This window comes from Diceros bicornis, chromosome 18, assembly GCF_020826845.1.
Source record: "Diceros bicornis minor isolate mBicDic1 chromosome 18, mDicBic1.mat.cur, whole genome shotgun sequence".
NCBI lineage: Eukaryota > Metazoa > Chordata > Mammalia > Perissodactyla > Rhinocerotidae > Diceros > Diceros bicornis.
Window position 1 is genome coordinate 50,631,930 of NC_080757.1, and position 22,901 is coordinate 50,654,830.

The 22,901-nt window shown below is 37.9% G+C and overlaps 1 pseudogene; it reads right to left on the bottom strand.

The window, feature by feature from the left end:
* Positions 1–13,337, bottom strand: part of LOC131417960 (ATP-binding cassette sub-family A member 10-like) — a 50,761-nt pseudogene extending 37,424 nt beyond the window's left edge.
* Positions 13,338–22,901: the final 9,564 nt, after the last annotated feature.

Consider the following 22,901-nt stretch of genomic DNA (forward strand, 5'->3'; position numbering starts at 1 on the left):
GACTGAGAATGTAAATTTCTACCTTCCTCCCTATCTCAAATTCTTTGAATGTCAAAGAATATATAAATTTAATATTAAAGAACAGAGCAAATGCTACCAAGGATAAAAACAGAGTAAACAGAGTGTTTGTTTGCCGGGCAAAGGAAAGCAGCATGACTTAAGAAATAGTCTCACAGAGGATCCCAGAGCTGGAGACAGACGGGCCAGGTATAGAGGCAAAGGGGGAGTTTATTCCATATGAGGAGGGAGATTGGGTTAAGGAGAGGATGGTAAATTCTCCCCTGGCGCTGGTCATTGTTCCGTTTTGTATCACAAAAGTATGGGCATGGTCTCTAGAGAGGTATGTTGGGATCCAGGACATGTCATAGGCATTTTCGTATATGTGTGCTTAGAACTGGACAATTTTTTTCTTTAATATTTGAAAAACTATCTAACTCCATTGGAAAACAACAATGAGTTCCATTAGCCTCCCAGAATTTTAAGAGATTCTCTGAAGACAGAAAACATAAGGAATTATATTTTGGAAGAGTTAAAAATAAGGCAAACCACAGCCCAAAACAGATGATGAAAAGTTCTATGAAAGTAAAAACAATTTCAGTGATCCTCTAAGCTCAGTTTGACAAATTCAGGTCAAACATTATAAACCATCATAAGTAGTACGATCCTACTTTTTAAAAAATATTTTATACATACATATATACATAGAAAAAGATAATATATTATTGGTGATTATCCCTCATAGTAGAAATTTTTTTTTAATTTTTCTTTTTCTCTATATTCATCCTCTAATTTTCCACTATGACTACTTGTATTTTCAGGGAAAAAAATTTTAATTAAAAATATCATCAAAACAGTGAAGTTTTTCTCTTTACCTTGCAATGCTACTATTTTTTCAGGCTTTCCATTATATTCTTTTTTAACATTTCTGTTCTGAAAGAAGATTAAGCAACTTTGAGGTAAATATATTTTCTAGGAACATAAATTACGTTAAGTGCCGATACTACAGTTCATGATTGAACCTAAACTTCACAATGTAGGGTGTCACTACCTCAACGGGATCCAAAGGGAACAGTAGTAAAAGCCCACACCACCTCCAAAAGAGATGTACACAGACCTGCTCATACTCTTACCAAGCTCGGCATTTCATGTAATCCAGCTACTTCTCTAAGTGAGCAAATGAAGAGAAAGCTACAATTGAAAGAAAGGAAGGAAGGCAGGGAAAGAGCAGGGAGGAAGGGAGAAAGGCTTTCCCTCATCCTGCACCCTCTCTAGCTATTATTCAGTCTTCTTCCCTTTCACAGGCCAATTTTTCAAAACAATAGTGTCTACTCTTGGTTTCCATTTCTGTACCTCACATTTATTTCCAGCCTAAGACAACACAGCTTCTGACCCTACCACTCCACTGAAACTATTCTCAGTGAGGTCACCAATGACATTATAACAACCGAATCCAATGGAAACTTTCAGTCCTTCTTTAATAGACCTCATCACTGACTTACCAATTGCTCACTCTTTTCTGTTTTTTGGCTTCTATCCTTTTGGTTTCCACATCCTTCTCTCAATATTCCTTCTCAGCATACTTTCTGGAGTCCTTGAATTGGGTTCTATACTTGACCAACTATTTTTCTTTTTCTCAAATCCTTGCCATACAACATTGTCCACTCTCATTGCTTCAATTCTTACCTAGACCTAATGATTCCCAAATTTGTGTCTTTAGGCCTTTTTGCAAAGGTTCAGATTTATATATTCAACTTTTTGCTATAGATCTGCGTGTGGATATCAAACTGAGTGTATTATTTGTCCCTCTAAACCTGTCCCACTTCCATTCTCTCAGTTGGTGTTTCCACCATCCAACCAGGAACTCAAGCTAAATGCCTGAGAAGCGTCCTTAACTCTTTCTCTCCCTCCCTCTCTCACCGCATCCTGAGATCTACAAAATTATTACAATTTAACCTTGTGAATTTATCTTTATGAATCTGTTGAATTTAACCCTTTATCCCTTGCCTACCACCTTCTAGTCCAGACTTAAATCATTTCTCACCTCAACCAGGGCTGTGACCTCTGTACTTGATTGTCAGTTATCCCCTTTGCATCAGTCCTAGCCCCTTCTCTTGTGCAATGCAGAGGACACACCAAGGACTACATTTCCCAGAATCCCCTTCTCGGTATTGGACTTTGCCAATGAGAAGAACTTGGGAAGATTTGGAGAGCAGAAGTGAAGAAAGGTCATTATTCTCCAAAGGTCTTGGAGGCCAGACACATGGGCAGACTTAAGGTTTGTACCAGCTTCTCAGACTTCTTGACAAGTACTGCTTTGTAGCTGCAGATTAAGAAAATTGGTGGGCACTTTCCCAGAGAATCCTGAAACTTGCAGCAGTTTGCCAGCAAACTTCTTGAGAACCACCCATTTCCATGCATCAGGCTAAGGTCCTCAGTGGCTGTTTCCCTGACTTTCTGGCTACAACTTTCTTGACCCTCTCTCTTCTATCCCTTGTACATTTATGAATTCCTAATTCCTATATCACATCCCTTTACTCCCACAATATTTCCAGCGCCTCACTTTTCCTGACTAAACCGAGACTGACACAATCTCCTAAATGTTTCCCATTTCTCCAATTGTGTCACCCTCAAAGCCATGCTCCATAAAGCTGTGAAAGTGCTCTATCAAAGGTCTGGTTGTCTAATTTGCCTCCTTAAAATCACTCAGTGATTCCCCACACTATACAGGACAGCTTGTTCTTAATTTGGCAAACAAAACTCTACATGATCTGATTTGGTCCCTACTGCATAAGATTTATTTCTCCCTCTTTGAGTCAGAAAAGTTGATTTCTTGTGATTCCTTAGACACATATATTGTTTCTTGCCATCCTATGTTGCTCATGCCATGTCCCCTGCTTGGAAGAACCTTCACATGCCCCACCACACTTTATGTGACCAAGACCTTTTCTTTCCATAAGACTCACCTCAAGTGTCATCTCTTTATGACCTTTTCCACCATACTTAGGCTCGGCTGGATGATCCTTCTCTATGTTCCTTTAATTCTCTCTGTCCATCTCTACCATTCTTTCAAATAATTTCTGTTTAAGTGCCAGTTTTCCTCTAGATGCTGCACTTACTGAGGTTAAAGACTGCCATTAATCTTTGAATCCTACTTCTAGCAGAGGGCTTAATGAATGATGAATAAATGAATGAAGTAACTAATTTACCAGCAGAATGATCAAACAGAAGCTGGTTTGAGACATGTTGGGCCATTAACTATAGATGGAGGGAAAGCCAAGGTAGATGACATGGTGTGCAGGTTTAGACAGGCTAAAGCTATCATATTGACCTGAGTATACTCAGTTTATATTAAAGTATTAAGGGCAAATTGAATCTAAGACCAGTCAATAGAACGACTGGTGGTGACCACTTAGTTAGGATTGCTAAATGACCCTTCTTCACACTACACAACCATACCCATCGCCATTGCCCACTGGATGAATATGAGTCAGAGTCAAGGTTCTGGGCCTTTATTGAATCATGTTGCTAAAAGGTGAGCTTTTGGCCTGAAAAGGAGGAACTAATGTGATTTAGTCCTAATTTAACATGTTAATTTAGCTAAATTTTCTGGCGTCAACATAATTACTGTAAAAGTTAATAGTAAGGAACATGATAAACTGGAATACCTATAGAAGTCTCCACATAGAAGATAGGGCTTGAAAGACTACTAAAAATGGTAGAATTGAGAAGTTCCCTCAACTCCAGGGAATAGAGTACTTTCTCTTTGATCTTTCCATGTCAGGTTATCATTTTCTCCTTCCTCTGTTGTCTCCCTGCTCATTTCCCTCTTCTCTCAGAGACTTTTGCCAATTGCTTTCTACCTAACTGTTTCACAATACGTGAATTGATATAGGTGTATCTGACTGCATTTATTTGGGATATTCTTAACAGCAAACATTTATTGAATGCCTGTTATGGGCTAGGCATTACTCTAAAAGCTTTACATGTGGTAGCTCATTTACTCTTCATAACAAACTTAATACCATTGTGATGCCCATTTTTAAGATGAAGAAACTGAAGCACAGGCAAGTTAAGTAACTTAGCTGGGATCACACAATCAACAAGTGGCAAAGCCAGGATTCAAACCAGGTGATTTAAATCCGTAGACCACATTGTAATCACTATGCTCAGAATACACTTTTCAAAAGATAACTTCACATAAATGGAATGTCACTTAACAGTATTTCTCAATAATCTCCTTCAATAAAATAAGCAAACACCTAGGAAAGTATGCACTAAATTATGATGGAATTAAGAATTAGGCATTGTCTATATATCTTCCTGGTTTCCCTTAAAATCTTTTACTGATGCTTTCCCCTACATTATTTCTTATTTCTATGCCCTTTCAATCAACCAAACCCATATGGATAAAGATAAAGAACTAACATTTATCCAGTTCCTATTATGTAACAAGCATATTTGCTTGTTACATAATTACCTCACTCATTCTTTAAATTACTCAAGAAGGCAGCATTATACTATGGAATTACATTACATATTTCTTAGAAGTGAAGAAAATGAGGCTTAAAGAGCTCATATAGTTTGGCAAAAAGTCACAAAGCTACTAAATGATGAAGTCTTTTGACCTCAAAATTTCAATCCATACATTCCCTAAAGGCCGATAAGTCTAAGTTTGAAAAACGTGTGTGTATTATATATCCAAAATACCATATATGTACATACATACATATTCATAACATATACGCGTGTGTGTGTGTGTGTGTGTGTGTATTAGAAGACAACGCAGGGAGGAGAGTATAAATGGCAGGGAAAGAAAATAGAAGATGAAGGACAAGAAAATGAATAGGGCTACTAAATTTTGCTGCTGGCAATATCAACAGTATTTACTTTTAAAATGACGAATGAGAGAAATTTAGGATGATGGTAGAAATACCTGAAAGAAAGGAACTTTCAAAAACACATAATCTATAACAACATTTGACCTGTGCGTGGCCCTGTTGCAGCTTAGCTTACTAAGCTTTTACGTGTAAGTGAACGTAGTCACATAATTTGTTAGTTATCTTATGGCTTCTTTTCCATGGAACTCCGGAGACAACGGTTAAAAAGAGTCATCAGAGGAATGCTCAGGATTTATTTCATTCTCAAAGATTTCATGATGAGCATTTTGATGTTGGGACCAATACGAAGACTTTAGAAAAACAATGGCGAATACTGGTGGCCATCTTCATGTAATCAATCAAGGCACAATTACATATGGAATCAACCATACCACATCAGTAAAGAATGACTTCTGTCCTAGAGTAGCTTAATATCAACTTTGAATTTAAGTTATTATGTTGGGAATTTAGTTATAATGTTAAAAGTAAAGTATCACAGGGATATTAAAGTTAAGACAGTGTTTTGGTCTTTGATAAATTCTCAGCTCTGGTTCATAAAAATAGAAGAGCTTATCAAAGAAAATAAAGTTGTAGCTGATTCCTGCCATAGTATACGAAGAAATATTATTTTGATAATATAGAAAAACAAATATTGAAAATAATGAGTATAGTAGTCACTATAAATCAAAAGTTAACCTTTTTCGAAGGCCTAAGAATAAAACTAAAGCAGAAATATTAAGTTATTAAGAACAGAAAGGTGGATGTAAGGCTGGATAACTGTTGGCATCTAGGAAAAGGGTGTGGAAGGGAAAAAAATTAAAGTTAAGAGATCAGAAGTGGGAAGCATAGGAAATATTAAAAATCATTAGAAAAATGAAAGAAACACAGATCGAACTGTTTCTGCCACATCTTCATTTGTCTTATTTTATGCAGATTTTTTTCAACCAGATACACAGATAATCCTTTTTTATGACCTCAGGAAATTATACAAGGATTTTCATCATGAGATAGTTCATATCATTCCAAGGCAGAATGGGTTGCATGTATAATCAATTAAAAATTGTTTGACATTTAAATGGACTTATGTTTTAATGGTAAGAAAGGAGAATTAATAGAAAGTTCAGCTGTGGATCAAAAGAATCAAAGAAAATAAAATGAGATGGTATTTTAAGGATATGTCCATAAAATATGAATTTATTAGTCATAGAGGAAGGAATTTAATAGATTTTTCAGAGACTATAGGATAATTAAAACAACACGGAGTTTTCACACATAATATTACACAACAAGCTGTTACTGAAAGCTACTATAATATAAGGGGATAAACCTGAGCAAGTGCCACTCCAAAAGAGATGCTGAAAGGAAGAGATTCAACAACATATGACTTCTAGAACTACGAAAACAAAAGATGTTGGAGACATGTAGAAAAATATGTGGGAAAGGTAGAGCTAAAAATTGAGTGTCTTTGAAAAGAGTAGTGGTTTTAGAGATATAATGCGGGTGCACACCCGGGACTCGAACCCGGGCCGCCAATAGCGGAGCGCACGCACTCAACCGCTAAGCTATGGGGTCGGCCCTTAAATTAATTTTATTTCTAGAAATCTAGCATTTTTAAAAATATGATTGAACGAATTCTTTTATACTCCTGATTTACTGCTACAGTAGTTATTTCCTGGTTAAGTGGCATTTTTCTGATTTCTATACAAAAGTCGAAATACAATGATGTACACCTGAAATTTATATAATATTATAAACCAATGTTACCTCAAAAAAATAAAAATAAAAAATTAAAGTAAAATAAATTGATCTCCTCCCCTCAAAAAATAAAATAAAAGACATTTTTGGGAAAATTTAGAAAATTGAATTTGGACGTGCAATTAGATGATTATATGCAATTATTGCTAACTTTGTGAAGTGTATTAGGGGTTATGTAGGAGAATATGTCCTTAATTTTTATGGATGCTAGCTGAAGTATTTAGCAGTAAAGTGTCATATATCTTGAAAGAGAGAGAGGGGAGAGAGAGAGAGAGAGATGAAGCAAAGACAGCAAGATGTTAACAGTTGTCAACTGCTGTGGGTGAATGGTATAGGAAGTGGGTTCATTTGACCGATATTTCTACATTTGGGGATTTAAAACATTTTTAATAAGTTTTTTAAAAACTCTAGTGCGTGATCATTATAAATTTACCCTTTGTCACTATAACAACCAAAATATTAGAATTGAATTGCCCCAAGAGCTATCACAGAGAATGAAAAGGACGATGTGAACTCTGCTAGCATCCACCGAAATGTTATTCACTATTTTTAAACAGAATGCAGCCTCTACGTGGCCAAGGCAGTCCAAGATATATCTCATGGTAAAATATAGCAAATCTCTTCATCCTAATATCCACTCCTTACATCAGAAACTCAACAGAATGCAAAAATACTGACAGTCAGTGATCTGGCTCCCTGAAACCACTCTATGTTTATAAAAAGCATAGTCTTGAAAAGAGATCCAAAAAAAGTTTTCTAATTTTTGCTCACAGATTTTTTTCCCCCAGACCCACCAATTAGCAGAGTCTTAATCAAAATGTCCCCAGTGTAGTGCTATGGTTTGCCTATTTAAAAATCTATTTCATTTTGTCTAGCTTATTTCCTTTTTTTCCCCTAACACCAAAGTTGGCTCAGGGTAAATTAGAACATCGCCACAAAATTCAAGTGGGTTAATTATTTGGAGAATGGCTAGTTCTATTCAATAAAATGTTACTTTATTTTTCAGGAGCTGTCATGAGTCCTTTGGTTAATTTCATGTTTTGTCATAAATATTATCCTATTCTACAATATATCTTATTCTGCAATACTTGTAAAATATTATATTTAGAACTCCTAATCAACTAGCCTGTAGAAGTTGTGAACACAAAAAAAGTAATAAAGATAGGATAAAAACACTGCATGATGGATTTTCATTCACTAAATATGGAAAAACATATATTGTAAACCATACCAATAAGCTCTCTTTTTTCATTCTCCATTTTTTAAAATTCTTGTATAGAAGGGCCTGAGTTTGTTGACACATGCTTATCTCTTTTTTAATCATTTTGTTCTGTTCATTGAGAGAGAGGGTAAAGTAAACACTGCACAGCAATAACTCAGAGAAAAAAAAGTCCAGTTACAAAAAAGCTTCTGAACATTTTAAAACATAGTTTCAGATGCACTAATTTAGTGCCTTCTTTGACATTGCAGTAAGACATTCCATAGGGGTTTTTTGCAAGTATGAAGTGTTAATGGATGTAAAGGACCCTGTCAGCTGGTATTTTTCTCCAGGCTCTTACGGCTAGGAGAGAGATGAGGGCGATGGTATGGGAGGCCTCTCCCTTCTTGTCTCAAAAGTCACTTTTTTCTGCCAAGTCTTAACATTACAACAATCTAAAGTAAATCAGTGAATAAGGTGTTAGTAATGTTTAGAATCCAAAAAACACTTTGCCCTTTACTTGTTTTTTTTTTAAAAAAAGTATGCCAGGAATAAAACTGCCTCCAGTTTCTTGTCAGTCAGATTTGCCCGCAAGCGGTCTGAACTTTGAATGGCATGCTTTTGCACACTTATTTAATATCTAGGTAACCAGTGAGTAAAGGGAAGTTGAATAACATTACAGGCATTCTTAGAATCCAGAAAGCTAATTTCTCCTCTTTAAATGCATGAGTCCCTTTTATGAAGTCAGTATGTAAGATACATACAGGTGAAAACCAAAAACATTAGTCAGCTAATATGACTGCAGTTATTGATTTGTAGATCATCATAGGTAACAAGGATCCTTCTGTGTTCTCAATTTGAAATTCCAGAGATGATCACTTGGTATAACAACTCTGGTTACTTAAATTCATTCAAACATGTTGATGTTGTATACAAATTACAATGTTCAGACAACTTGCTATATTTCCTTTTTTGATAAAAGTAAAACTGCCGCATACCAAAATAATCTCTAAATCCTAACTTGAGAAAGTTATAACACTGGTCTTTACTTTACGGCTACAGAGGTCTGTTTGAACAGCTCAGTAAGCAACCCACAGACTCTTTAAAAGAAAAAGGAAACCACAGGGAAAAGCAACTTGTCCTGGTGCCTATACATTCCCAAGAAGTAAAACCTTGCAAATTCTCAAAAGGCTATCCAGAGAAGTGTCAGTCTGCCAAAAAAAAATTAATAATATTTACACACACTTCTGAGTCTATCTATCTTTCATTTGATCACCATATGACAATATTTTTTTTAACAACTGGTAATCAATTTATTAAAAAGGTTGATTTAAGCATCAGCAATGATGACTTCAACCTCGACTCCTGGCTCAAAATTGGGGGAAGTATTCTGCTTCACAATCACAGGAAAATATTATACAACTCAGTTTAAAAAATTAAATCAATCATTAGGTCCACAACATAAAACATACAATAATTTAGAAATATAAGAACAATATAATAATTTCAACAATGTCAATCAAGATGCCTGGCATTGGCTACATACTGTTTGCCGTAATTACCTTCTGCAAAGCGAGCGGTAAAAACAAATTTGACTTACTGTCAGGAAAACAAGAGTGAGGAACTTAGAAGCACCTTTGAGTCATGGGTCTCTTTTGGTCCAGGAGAACAGCTAAGAACCCTCCGAGGACTCTTCTATGAATATTTGCCTCTTTTAAAATTTTTTATTCATTTTGGCTTCTGTAAACAGGCCATTGTCTATGTGTAAAAGTCCTGCCAAACGTTCTTTACTTGATAAGTTGGAGTTTTTTCCACGTTTTTCTTCTTGTCCATTTATTCTGCAGGGAGTGTGTAGTTGTGGATGGTTGGCTGAGCGTGTCACGAGGTATTTGTTTATTGCTCCAACTTCCTGGCATATGCAAAAGGTGATCAGATTCGAAAAGGAAGAAAAAACCCACAGTTCTGAGTAAGTTTATATTAGCTTTTAATGATTAAAAATTTGAAAGCCAAGCCCAAAAAGAACAGATTAAAAAGAAGAGAAGAGGGAAAATGAGGATCAGTCATCTCAGAATAATTCATATGAGAAAGCTTCACCTGAGACTGAAGTGCCCTTCAGTTACACGGCTTCTTGTACTGGCTGACTCCTATGTGCTAGAAAGCATGCCAAGTGTTTACAATGAGTTATCTCATTTAATACTCAGAGCAAACCTATGAAGTTTGTACTATATTTACACCCATTTTTTAGATTTGAAAAGTGAGGCTTAAAGATGAAGTTTTTTGCAGATGCTAAAATAAAGGCAGAACTAACATGAGTCCAGAACAGTGTCTGGACTCCAAGCCCCCTCGCTCTTAACTACCACTGTGAAAATTATGCCAATCAAAACAGTGATATCTAATACCCATTTTAATCATTTAACAGTTTAGACTAGATGGGCAGAACTTTAATGAGTGTGTTACTTTTTTTTTTTCCAGCTACAAATAAATCGGACATTCTCAGAATTGTAAATAACCCCTGTTTATCAACCTGAAAATTTCAGCACATAATTTTTACAGTACTCGATACCTTTCTTGGGATGTATAGTCAATAACCATTCATGAAAGTGAAGGACAGAGAAAGGGCGAAGCACTCCAAGACTATTCAAATGATGACTGCTTTCACTAAGAATATGGAAATAAACACTTTCTTTGACTTTAATTGCATTCCCTCCCTTGCCGGTAGTCACATTTCTCTTCTTGTTTTCCCAACCACTACTAGAAGTAAAAGTTCAAGAACTGGAAAAAACAAAATATTTAACCTGGTTCCAATCCCAGACATTAGTGAAAATATTTATTTTAGTGGGTGGAAAAAAACAACTACAATCATATATAACACACATACACTTTCTTAGTAAACAATTTAAAGGATAATTTGTTTATTCGCATCATTTTAGGGATTTTAATCTCCAATATCATGCAGTGAAGTGGTTACTGGGTTAGGAGCCTGAGATCTACCTTCCAAACCTGTCACTCGTTGGCTATGTGCCTTGGACAGGGTCACGAGGCTGAAATCCTCCAAACTTGGATTTATGGGTGCCCATGCTACATAAGTCAACCCAGCCCTCCTCATCACACTTTTCACAGATCTTTTAAATCTTCCTTATTCTGCTCAGGTCCTTAACCCTACTTCTGCACTTTTGCATTTAGTAGATAAATTTACTGTTTTACTGAAAAGTCAGAGACCACCTGTCAGGCACATTCCCTCCAAATGTCTGTACTTCCTGTTCACCTCCCAGAGGAAACTGGGCCAGTTCTTTCCAAACTCAACTCCACTGCACAATCGCTCAATCTAGTCTCATAACCTACTCTACAATCTGGCTCCCTCTTTATTTTATTGTTAACTTCTAATATGAGATCTTCTCTCCTCCTCGCTTTTTTCAGACATGCCTAGTAATTAAATATGCAGAAATATTTGTCACTGACTGCTGTCACCCTTCTTACACTACCTAATCATCTAAACTTCCTTACAAACGAGCTCGTCTTCTCACAGTCACTGTGCACATCCCCCCAGCATTAGTTTCTCGGGGTTGTCGTAACAAGGTACCACAGACTGGGTGCATTAAAACAGAAATTTATTCTCTCACAGTTCCAGAGTCTAGAAGCCTGAAATCAAGATGTCGGCAGGGCCGTGCTCTCTTCTAGCTTCTCGTGGTTACCAGCAATCCTTCACCTTCCTTAACTTGCTTTATAACTCCTTCTCTGCCTCTGTCATCACAGGGCCCTCTTCACTCTGCACGAGTCTTCACATGGTGCTTTCCCTGTGTGTGTGTTTCTTCCCTTCTTGCCACAAGGATTCCAGTCATGTTGGATTAAGGGCCTACCCTACTCCAACATGACCTCATCTTAACTTACATATTAATTACATCTGTAAAGACCTTATTTCCAAATAAAGTCATGCTCACAAGTACCAGGAGTTGGGACATCAACAAATCTTTCTGAGGGATACAATTTAACCCATAACAATCACATAGTTCATAGTCTACGCCTCAATTTTTACATCTAATGGCTATTCTACATTTTTCCTTACCTTTGTATCCATTCCAATGAAACAAGCTCTCAAAACTTGCCAATGACTTCTGACATCTTGACATCAACATCTTCAATCCCTTTCTCTCATTTTTTTTATCCTCTGCAGCATTTGGCACTGTTGAGACCCATTGCTAGGAGCTCTGTGATACAATTTGCTGTTTTCTCCCCTGCTTCTAAAAATCGTCAATTTATTTATGTCCCTGGCACTTTTTAAGTTTTAACCTTCCCTTTAATAAATATATCCACATTCTCAGCTTCATTCCAGATCTATATTTCTATCCATGACCTCTATTAGATCTTTCTATTAGGTCTATCTATTCAATTTCAATACGTCTAAACTCAAGTTTAACTTATCTTCCTAATGTACTTAGTTCACTTGATCTTTTCCTTTCCCTCAATAGACACCTGGTTCAAAATTTTAACGTTTGTTATTATTACTGTTGTTTAATCTCTGTCCTTCACAATCACTATCAACTTAATTACTAAGCTCTTTTGGCACTTACGGGCTCATGTATGTCTCTAGAAATGACATTATTTTTATTTGTCTTGTGAGATTAGTCCTTTTCCTGAACTGTAGGGATGAATAAAGGAACTAGCTCTCTTCTCAAATTCATCTTCTACAGTTACACTAAAAAGCTAGCTTCTTGAATCTTCTTCTGCTGTAGGTTGATCAATTTTAAGGTCTTTAATAAACTGTTTTGCATCCCAGGTTTATTTTTTGCATAAAGAAAAATAATTCAGATTTCTTTAGAAAAGAAAAGTAATTATATTTTTTAAAATTCATTTTCTTCTTCTCTTGTTCCCTAATATGGATTACATGATTTGTGTTATTATTGATCTTTTCAAAAAACCAGCTTTGGTTTTAACGATTAAATTCATTATTTTATTTTCACCCCATGATTTTTACTTTGATCATTCATATCTCCTCTACTTTCCTTTATATTATGAAATATCTCAAACATATAGAAAAACACATGGGAATGTAACAAAATCCCATGTATAGCTCCCCAAACTTTAAAAAAAGTTGACATTTTGCCACATTTGCTTTAGTTATTTTAAGGAAAAAAAAATTACATGTACATTTAAAGTGTCCTTTGTAACCCCTCCCCAATCTTACACCTGTTCCTCCACCCCAGGGCCTCTCTTCCTACTCATTTTCGCTTTGTTAGTTATATATGAATTCCTAAACATAACATACCATTATTTTATGTGTTTTTAAGTTGCAAAAATGGTGTAACACTGTATACATCATCCTGCAACTTGCCTTTTTCACTTAATATTTTATTTATCTTTTATATACCCATGTTGATACTTGTAGATCTAGTTAATTTGTTTTAACTTTTTAAAACGTGAATAAAATACAATTTCTTTAGAACTTACCTATTGTTGGTCATTGAGGCTTCGTACAGTGTTTCATTCTTACAAACAGGCTGTCGTGACATTCTGGCACCTGCCCCCTTCTGCGTATATGTAAGGATTTCTTTATGGTGGTGGTCAGCACAGAGCAGACAGCACACTCCAGAGAGCGCATTAATGTGATGTAAGAAAATATTAGAACTTCTGTGCACGTTTATTTTTCACCAAAAAATATTAAGACATTAATATTTAGTACATGGACTGAAAATGGTGCTTTGATTCAGGACACCTATAAATCGGAAATGTCTCATGGAGACTACACAAAACATTTGAAATATGAGTGGGAGCCCTACAATGCTGAGGCATGGATGGTGGCACACTTATCTATTCATTTTTCAGCATTTAACCACATACAGTTGGGTGGTTATATAGATTTATACATTATACTATCTCAATTTACCCTTAACATGACTTAAAAGAATTTCTGCAAAGGGATTGTGTATTGAAAATCGTTCTAATAATGCACATCCAAGTAAAAAAATAAGAAAATGACACTACAAGTAAGAGCTTCTTGTAAACCATATTACAAGGTAAAAATTATGAAAAAAAATTCATAATTGACAAGAACTCTTTCATCTTTGTCTTATCCTTTCCAGTCTGTTGTTGTGAATGCCTTATATTAACACAGTAATATATGTACATAATGTGGATAGTTTAAAAAATTAAATTTACACACATATATCAGGAGTTCATGATCAAAATTATTTTACTAATACGTTGTAAAATTTTAAAATGTAGGGACACAGCTCGAGAAGTGGGATTTCTTTGTCATGAGGCCTGTACAGTTTCAGCTCTATTAATGCTGTCCACCTGTTGTCCAAAATTTTTTAAATGTAGATTTTAACCAACACTACATGAAAGTTCTCATTTCTCTAACTCCTTGCCAACACTTTCCACTATAAGAGTTAGTAAAATTTTGAAAATTATATATGAAATAATTGTTGGTTCACAGACTCCAGAGTTTCCCGGGTGAAATCTGAAACTGGCCTCCATACCTGGAGGGCAAGGAGAGACTGAAGAAAGAGGCAGATCCCAGAACGGTAGGTGGCGGGTGTAAGAAGCAAGGGAACTTTTACTTATGAAGTTTGTCTTGGGCGGCCACAAGAGGAGCAGATCTCCATACCCACCTGCTAGAATCTTAAAAGTTTATATAGAGGCCTTAATGGGGTTCAGTCACGTGTACCATCCAGATGGGCTCAACAACACAGTGCTCTCTCAAGGCTACGTCCTTGAAACAGCTGCTAGCACAGGAATAGTAGCAGCACATACATTCCAAGGACAGAGGAGCGGGTAAGGAGCCTCTGATTGCGTGGGTCCAGCTCGTGGGTCACCCGGCAGTCACATCCTCTCAATGACCTTCTCCAACAATATCTGATTTTTGCATTTATAATTTAATTTTAAGAGAATTCTCTTCTATATCATATTGAATTTTCCCTCCCTTAACATGATAAAACTCTCTGTTTATTTGGGTCACTTTTATGTCCTTCAATAAAATGTATATGTTTTACCCTAAAAGCCTTCTATGTCTTTTGCAAGATTTATTGCTACATAGCATAGAGTTTCCATTACTAACCTTATAGGATCTATTTTTTTAACATATTTTCTAATTAATTGTTGCTTGTATATATGAGCAGTACTAATTTTGTATGTTAATTTGAACTTTGCTGAACTCTCATTTATTCTGATTGTAAATTCTTTGAATTTTCTAAACAATAAATTTGTCTGCAAATAATGACAGTTTTATGATTTCTAACAATCCTTACAACTCTCTGAAGTTGAATTCCTGGGATAAACCCAACTCGTTCCTGATGTCTCATCCTCTGACTGTTCTTTTTTATAGCATCCTGTTTCTTTTCATGATGCTGTATTAATTATATCTTCTGTAGTTCATATTTCCTTATACAGTCTCCTTTTCCTCCAAATTCCTTTTTTTCTGTTTGGTCATTAATTTTAAAACCACACAGCTAAGCTACACTCAGATTCCTGACCTACAGAAACTGTGAGTTGATTAATGTATGTTGTTTTAAGATGCTAAGTTTTGGTGTAATTTGTGATGCAAAAATAGACAGTACATCTATCTTTTTCTCTGTATCACCTAATATACTATAAGCCCTTAAAGTCAAGACTAGGTATTGTTTACCTATGTATGCCCAGCTCCTAACCTAGTGTCTGGCCCAATGTAGAAATTTAAAAACAAAAGAAAATGTTGAATTTAATCACTGACAAGACTGACTTCTACTCAGCGTTGACTGAACCTCAGTCCAGTCTGGGGGCAGTTTACTATACACCAGGCTCACTTTCCCACACACACTCACACACCTCAGAATGTAAAACATCTTTACCACAATAAAATAATCTGCTAATCGGGGACTCTTCACAAATTTGTCTTTTCTAATCTAAGTGATTAAACAGCTTTGGAATGGAAATCAGGTAGGGCTAATTCTCAGAAACCCCTCGGGAAAAGGTGTCCAATACACCAAAGGCTGTGCTTGAAGAACTGTTTCCTTCCTTAGGCCTTTCACAGCTTTTGTCCAGATCCCTCAGGTTTCACTCTAATCAGGATCTTCTCAAAGCAGACAATTCAGGTAGTCATTTAAGTTTGAAAATCATTGCCTTAGCTAACGCTAATTCTCATTTTTCCACACATTTTGCAACGGATCACTTTTGACTGATTATCTTCAGTTGACTCGGCAGGAAGACCAGACAAATAGTGGAACTTCAGCCACCTTCCACTAGCCACCACCAGCCACCTTTGGCAACACCACCCTCACATGTGTGTGGAGGTGCATGCACACCAGAGAGATGTCTATCTATTATATATATTGTGCTTACCTAGGGAATTCAATATTTTAGAAGGGCCATAGGACAGAAGCCAGATACCACAAAAAGGCTAAGTGGCACTCTCTATGAGAGGAAGAGACCAAGAACATAAGCTCTGAAGTCACACTGCCTGAGTTCAAATCCCAGCTCTGCCACTTAGGAACTCAGTGTCATTGGGTAAATCACTTAACTTCTCTGGCCCCAGATTCTCCAGCTATAAAGGGGAAGGTGGAAATAAATAATCCTTATTTCTTAGAGTTGTTGTGAGGATTAAATGTAATATTCAACACCCGTGGTTCTCAAACTTTAGCAAGCATCAGAATCACCTGGAGGGTTTAAAACAGATGGCTGACTCCTCCCGGAGTCTCTGATTTGATAGATCTGGGGCGACCTGAGAATTTACACTTCTAGTGAATCCCCAGCTGATTCTGACATGGCTGGTCAGGGAACCACTAACCTGCAAAAAGTGCGTAGAACAATGCAAGAACGCCCTGTACAGAGTAAGCCCTCAATAAATGCCAGCAATTACTATTTCTAAAGTTCAGCTCTTAGATATCAAGTCTCTTCTAACGGTGGGAATTATTTTACTTTTAAAATAATCCAATAAAATGACTTTTGTTTTGACTCGTCTTAATGCTCTCTCCCATCTGAGAATTATCATTGAAATTCTTAAGTAACTGTTTATATGAGAAAAAAAATTAACTGAATTTTCCCAAGTATGTGAGTATCACTAGTTTTATTATTTGAAGCAAAATAAGAGGGAGAAGTGAAAATCAGATTAGAGACCGTGGTTATATCTTTATTAACAATGATACCCCAATAACACCTTTCCTGGAGGTTTCATTTTACCATCTCTGCCCATCTCCCTCCTAATTATTCCAGTTATCAATAAAATTTACTTTTAGGATAAGACATGATAACAGAGGGTTCCCTGCCTGCCTTCTGGAGAGTACTTTAGAAGTTTCAGATTTTGTGGCTCCTTAAAAGGACCAAGGAAGGATTTAAAACTGTTTTGTTAAAATCCAGACTCAAGCGCTTGTCTACCACACAATTCCTGTCCTTTCTAATCTCTGGCTGTTCTGCCTTCTTCCATTTGATGAACGGCTGGGACTGTCTTCTGGCTCACCTATTTCTTGTTCTTTGTTCTAATCTCCTGAATCCTGTTGCCTCCTCACTATTTCCCGCATGAACTAGAACAAGGACGACCCTTTGGCTCAGTGGAGTTGGGCCTGGGGCTTCCCACACTGGCTGGGTGGCTCCAACTTGGCTCTCCTTCCGTCACTGCTCAGGCAGCCTTACCCCACCCCTGTCTGGGACCGGGAAGGCGCCCCTTCAGCACAGCCCTCTGCTGCCATCTGGTGGTCAAAGGGTTTCACACTTTGCCCCGTCTCTGCTAGCCACCAGCAGCGTGTACTGTGTTGCTCTCACTTGGCAGGATTAGAAACTGTGTCTCATGGTCACTGAGGTGAAAAAAAAAAGAGGAGGAGACTGGACCTTAATTGTAAAATTTGAAATAAAATGTTTTTGAATAAAAAACCCTGGCATTGCCACATTTCCAATATGAGATTCATTCTGCTCCAGCTCAGAGCTCTGACTTTAAATTGTAAATTATGTTTGTAACTATATATGGTGACAAATGTTAACTAAACTTATTGTGGTGATCACTTCGCAATATATACAAACATCAAATCATTATGTTGTACATATGAAACTAATATATGTCAATTATACCTCAATTAAAAAATTGAAAACAATTCTATATTTTCATAAAATGAATGTTGTCTTAACTTTTATTAGAAGGTATGAAATACTGAGTGGAAATAAGATTGGAATTGGCATCAGAAAGCCCAGCCACGGACCAGACTCTGTCACCTGAAACCTGTAAGATATGGATAATTTATAAAAATGGGAATCTCTGAGTGTTTTTTATTGTTTTTATTTTAACGGTCAAATTCTTTGACTGTATTTCTTCGAAACTACATCTCTCTGAAAATAGGTTGTATATTTGTTTAGAAACAAATAAAAAAATTTTTTTAATTAAAATAAACTGTAAATTGTTATTCTAAGTTATTTTGACCTTCAATTAGACAAATGATCAAGAAATATCCGGTGGCTTCCTATACAATTCAGTTCTCAGTGGTCTGCTGAAAGGCTTTGTACCTTCAACTGCATGAGAACATCCACGAGGGCCAAGCAAGATCCTGGGTTTGCATCTTACAATAACAATTTATATGATGATTTTAATGGCCATAAGTCAAATAGTGCCAGTAGGACTTTTTTTAAAAGTTCTTATCTTTAACTTCAAAATGTAAGAAAGTTATACAAACGTGTGGATATGCCATACTGTCTTTATAGACAGTTAACATTCATCTGAGGCAACCATTTCTAATATTCAAAATGTAGGCTTGTAAATAGTGATGCCCCCCACCCCCAAAATGAACAGTCCCAAATTGGGAACTTCATTAACAAATGGCTTAAGAATAGCAGATAAGTAACTTGACATGTAAGAAGGAGATAGGTCACACGATAATGAAAAGATAATCCAAGATTAACTCAAAACAGCACTGAAAAAAGAGAAACCCTCAAATATGCACACAACGACCTTCAGAATAGCGGGGTGGCCTGGTGGCATGGTGGTTAAGTTCACGTGCTCCACTTCGGTGGTTCACAGCTTTGGATCCTGGTCGCAGACCTGTGCACTGCTTGTCAAGCCATGCTGTGGCAGGCGTCCCACATATAAAGTAGAGGAAGATGGGCATGGATGTTAGCCCAGGGCCAATCTTCCTCAGCAAAAAGAGGAGGATTGGCAATGGATGTCAGCTCAGGGCTAATCTTCCTCACATACACACACACACACAAACCTTCAGAATAAGTGCACATAGTCTGTTAAACTCTAATAATGAAAGTTCATTTAAAAAGTTAGAATTTAAAAGATGTCTCTATTACCTCAATCTGAATGAACCAGAACCAGGAACCCACCTCCCTTGAGCACAGAGTATGAAGCATGACCTGTATATGGAAAAAGCACAGAAAGGTGTTAAAGACAACTTTTCCACTAAAACCTTCACGGAAATGAATTGGATCTATTTTCAACCCAGAACTATGCATTAAATCAGTTTTCTCAAAAAGGGAGATTTTGGCGCCAAGAGAACATCTGACAAAGTTGAGACATTTTTAATCATGCTACTGGCATCTAATGGGAAGAGGGCAGGGATGCTGCTAAATATCCTACAATGCACAGGACAGCCCACACAACAAAGAAGGATCCAGCCCAAAATGTCAATAGTACCAAGGTTAAGCTATTCTGAACAATCATAAAATCAATCATAAAAAACAATCATAAATCATCTTTGTGCAAAATCAGTTTTTTAAGGAGAGATTCAGTATACTTTAGACAGTAAAGGGAAGATGAGAAAGGTTATTATTCTCCAGGAGATTATTTGTGCTGCATTTTGATATATCCCCTCTGCAGCACAATGTCTTATGAAGGCCTCCAACATCCTAGCCACTTCTCGCTCATCTAATCCGTGATGTCAAGAGTGGACCAGAGTCACGTTCTGTGGGATGTCCAGCTGACCCAAGTCTTGGGACTATACTGAGGGTGGAGAACCCCAAGTCTAACCTTAGGGCAAGGGTGAAATGTACACTTTTGTGCATTCCAGATTAATGCAGAATGTTTCTGATTCTCTTTCTGATTGGAATGGAAAAGAAGGGATTTTCCTAATCAGTGGTTGAATACCATGTGACAGCTCTTCTTAATCTGCTCTTGCGAAAACAGTATATCTGGCTAAGCTGCTAAATAAGAGCTACTAGTTGGTTGCATTTGCAGTAGATTAATGTCATCCTCCAGAATCTGTCTGATTTTTGCAGGGGCAAGATTAGTAGATTAAAATGGAGATACAGACCACTCCCACTGGCATCTTTAACTTCTCCCATTCTCTCTCCATCCTCCCTCCCAGAATGAAATATTGTTTTTATTTCCTATCTTGGCTAAGGGGAGGGCAGTTTTAGAGGCTTCCATTTGGCCTTCCCCTACTCTACTAGGTTGAATAGTGTCGCCCCGCCCCCATCAAAATTCTTATCCTTGCTGAAACCTCAGAGTGTGACTTTATTTGGAAGTAGGGTCATTGCAGGTGTAACTAGTTAAGATGAGGTCATATTGGAGTCGGTTGGGCCCTAAATCTGAAATGACTGGTGTCCTTAGAAGAAGAGAAGACAGATTTACAAGGAAGGTGGCCATATGACAAGATTGGAGTTTGGCAGCTGCAAGCTAAGGAACTCCAACGATTTCCAGCAACTACCAGAAGCTGGGAAAGAGGCATGGAACTGATTCTCCCTCTGAGCCCCCAAAAAGGAATCAACCCTGCCAACACCTCGATTTTGGACTCCTGGCCTCCAGAACTATGAGAGAATATATTTCTGTTGTTTGAAGCCATTCAATTTGCAGAACTCTTTTACAGCAGCCCTGGGAAACTAATACACCCACTAGAATAGTTCTTATCCCACAAGCCAAGGAAACAATGTGGGGTTATGCCAACTCCCAAGTATGTCTATTCCAATTATAAATTCAGGGACTGAAGACATGAACACCAGACAGGTCTACAGACAAGTAGACTCACTCTGAACTGGATCTAGGCCAGGATTTTATTTATTACCTGACCCTCAAATGCCCCCACTCTGACAGAGGGGCCATCATAATGCTTTGGGTCTCTGGGTCTCAGTATCAACCTTTACCCTGTGTCCAATTGACCTTGAAATGTTTGGCACTCCTCCTTTTCCAGTGTATAGTTACCTGAGTTAATGGCTACAGATCTCTTTGGAGGAGGTCTGGGCCTCACTGCTTTGACCTTAACCCTCTACTGTGTTTTTCAGTCTCATATAGTACACCTACTCAAGTATGCCCAATTTTCTGAGTCTTTTCATCCCTTCTTCCATCAAGTACCACAGCTTTTTAGCCTTTATACATAACATCTTATGGGCCATTGCTTTTTCTATGCTTCTAGGAGGTACTCAGCAGTGTGTTCCCACCATCTCCTGGGGTTCTTGCCAGGGTGTTAAAAATCCTGCCCAAAGAGTGCTCCCAAATAAACGAACTCTTTCTTATCCAACCTTATGTTCAGCATCACTTAATCAAGTACTCTCAGAATTCAGTCCTATGCATACTCTCCTAGCTCCTGTGGGTAGATGTGGCTAGCTCCTAGAATCCCTTTCTTCCCTCAGCAAGCCCAGCACAACTATGGCCAAGTTATTTTATGACTTAACCCTTCTGTTGGCTTAATGACCAGGAAGAGAGGGAAGGGCAGATCCTGGAATGCAGCTTGCATTAGTTTCCTAGGGCTGCCCTAGGAGGTTGAAAGCTAAGGCCTGTTTTCTGGTGGCACTCTCAGGAGTTGGAGAAGTAGGTTTTTCATTCTCTAAAGAGAATATAGATGGTTTATCACAGCATCCACTACAGCCAATAACAGAGGGCCATTCTATGGACCAGGGGCTGGGGGGTGGAGGAAATGGAGGATTTGGAGCAGCTAACTCAGTTTCTAGACTGGAGCACTCTTCTATTTTTATTGTTTTTTGTGAGGAAGATCAGCCCTCATGGACGTGAGCTAACATCCGTGCTAATCCTCCTCTTTTTGCTGAGGAAGACCGGCTCTGAGCTAACATCTATTGCCAATCCTCCTCCTTTTTTTCCCCCCAAAGCCCCAGTAGATAGTTGCATGTCATAGCTGCACATCCTTCTAGTTGCTGTATGTGGGACGCGGCCTCAGCATGGCCGGAGAAGCGGTGCGTTGGTGCGCGCCCGGGATCCGAACCTGGGCCGCCAGGAGCGGAGCGCGTGCACTTAACCACTAAGCCACACGGCCGGCCCAAGAGCACTCTTCTGTTGGTAAAATTAAACAGTTCCTTTAGCAAATAGTACCATGAGGAGATTTTGGTGGTCTTCTGACTCGGATACTAACTTTTCTGTAGAACACTTCAGTTGCCTGCTTTATATTAGCAAGTCTCCAGTGGACGGCTCCCCTGTCAAAATTGTCTCCCTCCTTCCCAGCAGTCTGGTCCTGTGCACTTCACAACTTTCTTCTTTTCAATTCCTCTGTAGCCAATACTTGAGTCCATTGGGTCTCAAATCTGTTCTTAGAATTTCCTTACTCTGGGTGGGATTCTTGCCTTTTGGCAGTGTACCTTAGTTATTTCACTACGGCCAGGACCTTCTGCACTTCTTACTCTACTGCTCAATACCCACCTGACTCGCAGCTTAAGGATGTGCTCCAAATCTAACGCTGCCACAGATGTTCCCTTCCTTTGCCTACCGGACATGTCCACTTGAATGTCTAAGGAGCGTCTGAAACTTAGGTCCGAAACTGGCTCCTGATCTTTCCTCCACATCCTTAATCCTGAACGTCTATGGTCTTCAGCCCATCTGACGATACCAGCAGAAGATGGGGTCAGAGAGAGAACTGATGACAGTTCCACTCTTCCAGTACTCAGACAAAAAAACTTGGAGTGACTCTCCCACACCCCACATCCTATCTCCACCTTCAAAACACTGACAATCCACTTCTTCCCACATGCACTTCTTAGCACTTCTGATTCAACTCATCTTAACCTCTTGCCTAATCAAATGCAGTAGCCTCCTAAGAGGTCTCCCGTACTTCCCACCCCCTCCCACACCCCACATCCATTTATCTTCAACACAGCAGCTCAATTGTTCCTATTCAATTATGTCAGATGATGTCACTCCTCTACTCAAAATCCTCCAATGACTTGTGATCTAA